This window comes from Rhineura floridana, chromosome 8 (assembly GCF_030035675.1).
Source record: "Rhineura floridana isolate rRhiFlo1 chromosome 8, rRhiFlo1.hap2, whole genome shotgun sequence".
Taxonomy (NCBI): domain Eukaryota; kingdom Metazoa; phylum Chordata; class Lepidosauria; order Squamata; family Rhineuridae; genus Rhineura; species Rhineura floridana.
Window position 1 is genome coordinate 32615599 of NC_084487.1, and position 8665 is coordinate 32624263.

An 8665-nucleotide genomic window follows, 5' to 3' on the forward strand; every position below is an offset into this window, starting at 1 on the left:
TCCTTCCTCCCCAACCGAGTGGGGTGGGGAGGCTTCCATCCCATGGATGCTGCTTGTCAAAAGCATCCCTGTGGGGAAGGCTCTTGCAAAACAACACCCCACAAATTGTGCCCCCCATGCTTTTTGTGGGAGGGGGGAGGAGATGCAACATCTCCTTCCCCTGCCCCCCTCCCAACTGTGTATTTAATGAAGTGGTCCGCCAAGACCCTCGGCAATTTTCAAGTGGTCCACGGGGAAAACATTTGGGAACACCTGGCCTACAAGATACAAAATTTAAAATACATGAAAAGGAAAAAGGACATCAATTGATTAAAAGTGCTCACCCTGCAATAACCAAACATGGACAAATCCTACCCTACCCTACTAAAAAATGACACCAATACAGGTTTAGGTATCATACCATATGAGCCAATTAAGAATCAAATGCCTGGGTGAACAGGAAGTTATTTGCCTGGCCCTTTGTTTTTGTTGTTATATGCCTTCAAGTCCATTACAATTTATGGCGACCCTATGAATCTTTTTTGGATATATTCATAGGGTTTTCATGGTAAGAGGTATTCAGAGGTGGTTTACCATTGCCTTCCTCTAAACCTACGGCACTTGGTATTCCCAGGCAGTCCCATCCAAGTACTAAGCAGGCCTGACCCTGCTTAGCTTCTGAGATCAGGCGTGTTCAGAGTAGTATGGCCGTAGGCTTGCCTGGCCCCGAAAGTTGATGACGATGGCGCCAGGTGCATCTTCCTGAAAAGAGTATTCCACAATCGGGGAGACACCACTGAAAAGCCCCATTGTCATGTTTCTACCCTCTGCACCTTTCGGAGGGAGCACAAAAAGAAGAGCCCCAGATGATGAACAGGTGGGTTCATGTAGGGAGAGGTGGTCCTTAAAGTAATGGGGTCCTGAGTCGCATAAGACTTTATAGGTCAAAACCCACACTGGTGTTATAGATATAATGTCATAGTTTGAGTTTATTTTTGGTTGTATTCTGTATTTTACTGATTTTTAATGTTTTGTAAACCGCTCAGAGGACTGGTTTTGATGGGTGGTATAAAAAAGCTAGTACACATATATTCCTAGAGGCCTTAGGTTGATAACAATGCATTTATGCAAATGAAAGTAATTCCATGTGCCCAATGTTGCTTTGGACATGTGTGTTAAACCTCTGCACTCGTTTTTGCAAGTGTGGCCCAAATTACCAATCACAGGGAGATGTGTTGACATAATTGACCTATATCTCCCCTTGGTATCATATAGCTGAAAATTAGGGTATACACTTGCACTGCCAAAAAGAGGGCGTACATCAACAACAACAAAAAGTGGATGAAAGGGGGCATAGATTTGCATATGCTAGTTTATATGTATAGATGCAAATTTATAAATAAAATAAATATTGTATTTCAAATAGAAATACAGCTCAAGGCTGTAACCAAGAGAATTTTGAGTATTTGCTCAATCTGTTGTCCAGGTGCTCACTGTTAATGGGCAACTTCAAGCCCCCCCTTCCTTTGCAATATGGGGCACATCCTATTGAAAATATGTGATGTGATTATATCATTAGTATGTCTCCCACTACAACTGCTCTGCTTCATTGGCTTCTGCTTGAGGGCAGGGGGAGTGGGACGTGCTATTGTGATGACATCATGTTTTTCAACTACATGTGTACTAGAGCCATGTGGTTCGGAGGTGTTTCCTTTTCAAGGTGTAGTCTGGACCTAAGCAAGTTTAGGCTGCAGTCCTAAACAAACTTACTAGGGAGTGAGCCTCACTGAACTCAAGAGTGCTTACTTCTGAGTAGAGATGGGGTAGAAATTTGATTCAATTAGCATTTATAGGCAAACCTACCTAATTCAGATGCCACCCTTCAAAAATTGCACTTCTCCAAATTTTGCAATGCAGTTCTCCAGCCAAGTAATGTGTACAAAAATGCACATATTTTGTGGATTAAAATGCATATATGACTGAAAATAGCATACAAAATACATTATATAAGGGAACATTGTTTTGCAAAAATGTGTATATTAGGCAAAATTGCATTCAAAGATGTATATACTAGGAAAACTACAATGCTACTGAATTTTCATGAAGACTTTTTTTTAAATTGCAAACTGATGTGGAAATAGGAGAACTGAGTTTAAGATCGGAAAAATGAGAAACTGATATTGACAGATTTGCCCGTCCCTACCTCCAAGTAAACATGCACAGGCTGTGCTGTCAAGCAGCTTGAGATATAGTGTGTGTGTGGGGTGTGTGTGTGTGTCTGCCATTTGTGGAAGTAAAGCCAAAAATGCCAGCTGAGTACATATCTTTGGATGCAAACTGCTATGTTTAAGACATGCAAAAGAGCCATGTTAACATGAATTAAACATGGACAAACTATAAAGTGTTAAAACCTCAAAGCCACCAGCATGAATCCCTCACACCAAATGCCAACCCAAGACAGGAAATTCTTACAATGCTTCCTAGAGATGTTTGGTCTCTATGGAAAGAGAGTTCCAGGGTTGCAGTGTAGCTAAGAATGGCACCCTAGGTGCATACAGCATCGTAACTAAAAAGGGGGCAACCTCACCAGACTGTAAATCTGGTTTGAGAAACATTACAGTTGGAAAGTGATATCAGGATTGTTGTGAACCAATGTGGTATTACTCAGGACGAATATATAAAAATGAATATATGCTCTGATGAATACATATAAATATTTTGAAATAAATATAAAATAAATATACAAATATTGTTAAATAAATAATGGACTATGCAGTGGTAAGTAAAGGAGGCGGCTTTTTTTTTTTAAAGGATATTGTATCTGAACAATGGATTTGTATTTGAGAAAGTGATAGGTACTGCAGCATGACTTGTTCCCATAATATCTACTCTCAGGCCCTAGTACAGAGAAGGTGACAGACCTATATTAACAGGTCTTGTACAAAGCAACCAGCATGGCAATACTGAAAGACTGGTTGCAGCAACAGATCACAGGAATACATTCAATGTGATAGACTGCATTTCAACACTTCAGTGCAAGAAGGAGCCAATGTCCCACAGTGTCTCTGACAGCAGTCCTGGAGGAGGAAGTTTGGGACAGCAGATGCCATCTTCTAATTATTAGGGGGAGCATTTTGAATTTTTCCTGTAACACTACAGACTTTTTCCTGTAAATTTCCAAAAATATGTCCTCTGTCAGGAGGAATTTTCTTATGAGTAATCAATGCATTTAGGATTGGAATATTGGATACATAACAACCTTAGACCTGGTGTTGCTCAGGAATTCTGAGAAACAAAGAATCAGTGCAGTTTTGAAATCAGTAGTTAAAAACCAGTGTTTGAAAGGTTAAATTCACCATCTTGATTCAAAATGGCATTCAGCTGTATCCAAACACAGATGAAAACCTGTTCCTTGGATCGCAGGAACCATCATGCAAAATCTCTTAAGAGGTGTCCAAATGCATAACAAACAACTTTCTAAAATACAAAGAAAGGTCCCACTTTATGTCTGAAGGGGCAGCATTGTTGAAGGTAAGTAGGTGTGGACCTACTTTATTAGCAACAGTTTTTCTTTATTTGTTTTTGACTTCCCAAAGACTCATGCAAGTAAAAATACATTTAACATTGGAGAGTTTTTTCAGAGTTGGGTGGTATAACATAGGCAGCATTTTCCTGTGGTGTGTGTGTGATGTTCCTGTATTAGTGTAAATAGGGTAAGTGCTGTTTGTTTAGAAGATACATGGTAAGTGGAGTGAAAGAGGAGGGGGAGTGAATGGGCAGTAGAATGCTGGATGATTGGCTGAATGTTTAAAATGGCTGACAGTATAAAAGGAAGAATGTCAGGTAAATCTGGGTGGATGTGGTGTGGACGTGTGTGGATGTTGGTGGACTTGAGAGGGTTGTTTTGGTGGGTTTTGAGAGGAGAGGGTGGAGTTCGGATTAATACTAAGACCAGTACCTCAGGAATAGATGTAACCATATGCTTAAGTGCCTTTTAAAGAAATCTTGTTATCTCTGTTATATAATAAAATACTTATTTGGTTTACCAAAGGCCTGATCCTTGGCTGGGGTTTCACAGACCAGAAGGGAGGGTGAGGTAAATACCAAGGCTGAAGAGTGACAAATGGTGGCAGCGGGGAAGGGAAGAATAACACCACAAGTATTCAGAGCAAACCAGAATTATAAGCAGTCTGAGTAAATCAAAGGGATTGGGACAGCTTTAGCACTCAGTCACAGAGGTAACCAGATAGAGAGACTCAGGCAGAGTCTCTGGGACTACTGATTATAGGACGTGACTGGTGGTGCTGCCTAGTAGGGGGATCTGTTGAGATCTGTGCTAGAGCGGGGAGAGAAACCATAAGAAAGGACAGTCCGGACTGGTGGAGTCCCTGGTGGTGCCTAGAGACAGGCAGTAACCACGAGCAGGTAGGAACCTGACAGGGAGAGCCAGGGAAGGGCATCACAGTGTGCGCTAATCCTGCTAACATCATTGTTCACAAGTTTAATAGGTTTCTGTTTCAAAACATGCAACTGTTTTGTGTTTGCATCAAAACATGAAACACCTGTTTGCCTAGAGATGAGGCAAGTTGTCTGACAACACAAGGATCAGGCGCGGGCTGCTAAGAGTCAGAAGCAACTTGAGGAAGACAATACAGCAAGTGAGTGAGGAAAACCACATTGTCCTAAAATCTAGGACTAGGGTTGCCTACACATAACATTGTATTCCAGAATCCATGGAAACTTTTTTTTTCTACATAGCCCACATGCAATTTAGATCCATTGCACATTTATTTGCCCGTGAAAAGTGCTTCTTGGTAAACTGAATTCATTCTAAATATAAAAGCTCTTTGCAGATTGATACTGCATTACCCCACAGTGCGTTCATTTGAAAACAGACGTAGGCAATCCCAGCAATAGGGGGAGTATCCATATCTGCCCAATCACGTGTGTGAGTGTATACCAATATAATTATCGCCACTTCCCTCTTCATTCACCTGGGGCATGTGCAGGGAGGAAAAGGTGCGGATAACCTAATCAAGGGGAGGGTTTTAAATCCTTATTAAGTAACCACACCCACTCTTGTGGAGAACAGGATCTAGAATCAATCTAGATTAAAAGCAGCATGTTGGGGATGAGCATGAGCAATTCCAGTATGAGGAAAAACTACACTTTTGTAATACAAATGGCTGAGTGTGTATGCAGTCTGAAAGTCCATACACAGGCAGGCTGCAATCTCATGTACACACTGCATGGAGTAAGTCCTACTGAAGCCAGAGTAAATGTGCAGAGGATCAGGCTCTTTCCACAAACTGCATCACAAAAGGTAAAATGCAGAAAAGTGGGAAACTGTAAACATAAGTCCCAAAGCAGCTTCCTCCTGGATGAGAACAAATTCTAGCATGTTATCTCAAAATAAGGGGTGTGCCTGAAATACGAGTGGGAAAGGAGACCTACAGATCTTCATAAAGAAACAAAGCCAACTTTGAGTATAGTGGTATTAAAAAACACATTAAGGACTGTGCATTGAATCATTTTAGATGTACCCTTATTTAGGGCAAATCCATAGCTTCCTTATTCCAGAGTTTGAGATTGCTCACAAGGGAACAATTGGTAAATGGCAGCTAAAGACATTTGCTCTATCACATATTCCAGATGAACTGAAGGGTGAGGATATACGTATAGCATCAAGGCATTCAAACTTAGCGTATCTGCAGCAGCTGCACTGGCAGCCTACCAGGTGCCCAATGCTATTTTTAATTACCATAAAATAGAGCAGATTGCAGATGGCCTCACTGAATAGTGAGGTTTGGCTTATGAGATGGAGAGCTCCTTGCAGCTGGGACTTGTCACACTGCAAAGAGAGGACAGGTCTCAGAGGCAGTCTCATGCTGTCAGTCACTATCTAAAATGTCAGAACTCACTCTGTCAGGCACCATCTTGTTTCTGAGCCCAAACAATACTGGGAGTGCAAGAGCCACCATTTCACGGAATATGAAGCTGGTTCAAATGAACATAGGAAATGGGGTCCCCCGTCATCCACAGCTGTGGCCTCATCAGCTCTTTTCTCCAGAGTCATGGACTGAACATGCTGACATCCATGAGGACTCAAAATTTTCCTTTCTCTGCTTATGTATTCTGAGTGGGGAAAACAAAGATATGTACCTTTAAAAACAAAGGATGAACTGGGTCTCTAGGAAATTCAGGGATAATCTTTCATTGTTTGTGAATGCTACAGGCCCCAGGAAAAGACGCTATGTACTTCTTAAAGGTATGAAGGTCTGCTTGGAGCAGATAGTAGTAGCATGGAGGGCAGATGATCCAACCTACTAGAACTAGTGGATGAAGATTCACATTCAAGACACTGCAGATCGTAGTCTAGGTGTGTCATATGACCTTTTCCCTAAGGGGTGCTGTCTCTGTAGCCTAACACCCTAACCCTTTACATTGCAGCTTTCTGGATGGCTCTAGGAAAGTCCTGTGTTGACAGTGTTTCTTGACCCACAAACAATGGCAGTTGATTTTATACTACCCCATCACAGGCAGGCTTCCAGACTGAACTGCGTTTTTGGCACACTGTCAGTTTCCTGAAGTTCTTAGCATTAACTTCAGCAAAGCAAATAAGCTTTTATTTATTTTGTATTACTCATGTTTAATTACATTCATTCAATGGCTATGGAAATCTCATGCCCTGCAATGTCTACTTGTTAGTCAGTTAATGAAGTTTGATCCTAAGAATATTGACTCAAAAGTAAATCAAAATCTGTGCGAGATGCTCCCTCCGGAAGTGTACTTAGGACTGCAATCCTAGCAGTTTCTCCTATTCCTATAGCTCCACTGCCCCTGAGATTATTAGGTGTCCTTTATTCTGAAGGGTTGGTATTTTATACTGTAATATCATTGCCCCATAGCACATAATGATTTCCAGGGTTTACATTTCTGCAGAGTATAGGTCCAGTTACTAAAGCAGCAAGATGTCCTTTAAACAGCAACAGAACTAAGAGAATCCTAAGAGACACAAATTATTTCACAATACCCTTTGCACTAACTTTTTTGTTAACCTGCACTTTATGTGCGTTGTTGTTGTTATGTGCCTTCAAGTCAATCACGACTTACGGCAACACTATGAATCAACGACCTCCAAAGGCATCTGTCGTGAACCACCCTGTTCAGATCTTGTAAGTTCAGGTCTGTGGCTTCCTTTATGGAATCAATCCATCTCTTGTTTGGCCTTCCTCTTTTTCTACTCCCTTGTTTTTCTTTTCTAGTGAATCATGTCTTCTCATGATGTGTCCAAAGTACAATAACTTCAGTTTCATAATTTTAGCGTCTAGTGATAGTTCTGGTTTAATTTGTTCTAACACCCAATTATTTGTCTTTTTTGCAGTCCATGGTATGCACAAAGCTCTTCTCCAACACCACATTTCAAACGACTTGATTTTTCTCTTATCCAGTTTTTTCACCGTCCAACTTTCACATCCATGCAGAGATCAAGAATACCATGGTCTGAATGATCCTGACTTTAGTGTGCAGTGCATAGATCCCCATTTATCCTGCCATCTCAAACAACCACTATCCCAGTCACATCCACACCGTTTAAAGTACTCATATACTACTTCCCCCAAAGGAACAGTAGTTTGTTGAGGGTCCTTAGAGTTGTTAGGAGACCCCTCACAGAGCTACAATTCCCATGACTGTTAAAATCATACAAGAGTGCTTTATATGCATTGTGTAGATGTGATGAGGATCTGTGCCCATAGTGGAAGCCTAAAGTCACAGCATCCACAATAGAGACATTCAAAGTAATCTAAGGTAGTTGCATCTGTTTTCTTGCTTGTCAATGCCATTCTTTTTGGTACTACATCCCACCTGGAAAAAAATATCTGCAAAACTCTGAATAATAATAATTTTCTAAAAATTAGGGGGCTCTGAAGACAACTTGCAAAGTTTTGAAGGCTATTCAAAATAAGTTTTAACAAAAACTTAACTATTTTTTAAAAACTCGCGCGCAAAAATGTGGATGTTTGTAGTGGAAAGAGATTGCAGCGCTTCTGCGATTTTTTTTCCTGTCTGGATAGCTCACATATGCACGTGTGTGTATGCATATATATACATATAAGTACATATATACACACAGTTATACACACGCATACAGGAACGCAGCAGCACTCCGTACACACTTTAAGTCTTCTTCGTCTGCCCGTTGGCGTCAAAACTCATTGTGGTTGTTCAAGGTTAGGGCACTGTCGTGCCGCTGCTGACCCCGCTGTCAACAGTTCCTTTCCACGCCCCCCTCCCCGACTCTGAAGAAACAAAGTCAAGCTCTTCGGGCTACTTCGGCAATTTCCGTAAGGCGCCTACTTCCGCCGCTCTCATTCAGTTGCATAAGAGGGAGCGAGCGATTCTGACGCGACGGACGGGCGTTCGAAGATTCATTTATTTTTTTGTAAAAATCTCTGTGTCCTCGCAGCACCTTCCTTCCCTATCCACGTGACGGTTCCGGGAGGAGAAGTGAAACGGGGCGGAGCCAGCGTGTGCCTAAGAGCTCATGCGTTAGCTCGGTCTCGATCCCCGCCTACCAAAAGCGGGAGGGGGAGCGTAGGTGTTCGGGGGGGGCAGGAGGAGGCGGTTGGGTGGTGGCACGTGCGTCTCTCTCGCTCTCTATTCAGAGCGAGGATTGGGGGCTTCC

The 8665-nt window shown here is 41.9% G+C and overlaps 1 pseudogene; it reads right to left on the bottom strand.

Moving 5' to 3' along the window:
- Positions 1–588: 588 nt before the first annotated feature.
- LOC133363491 (5S ribosomal RNA) lies at positions 589–695 on the bottom strand (annotated as a pseudogene).
- Positions 696–8665: the final 7970 nt, after the last annotated feature.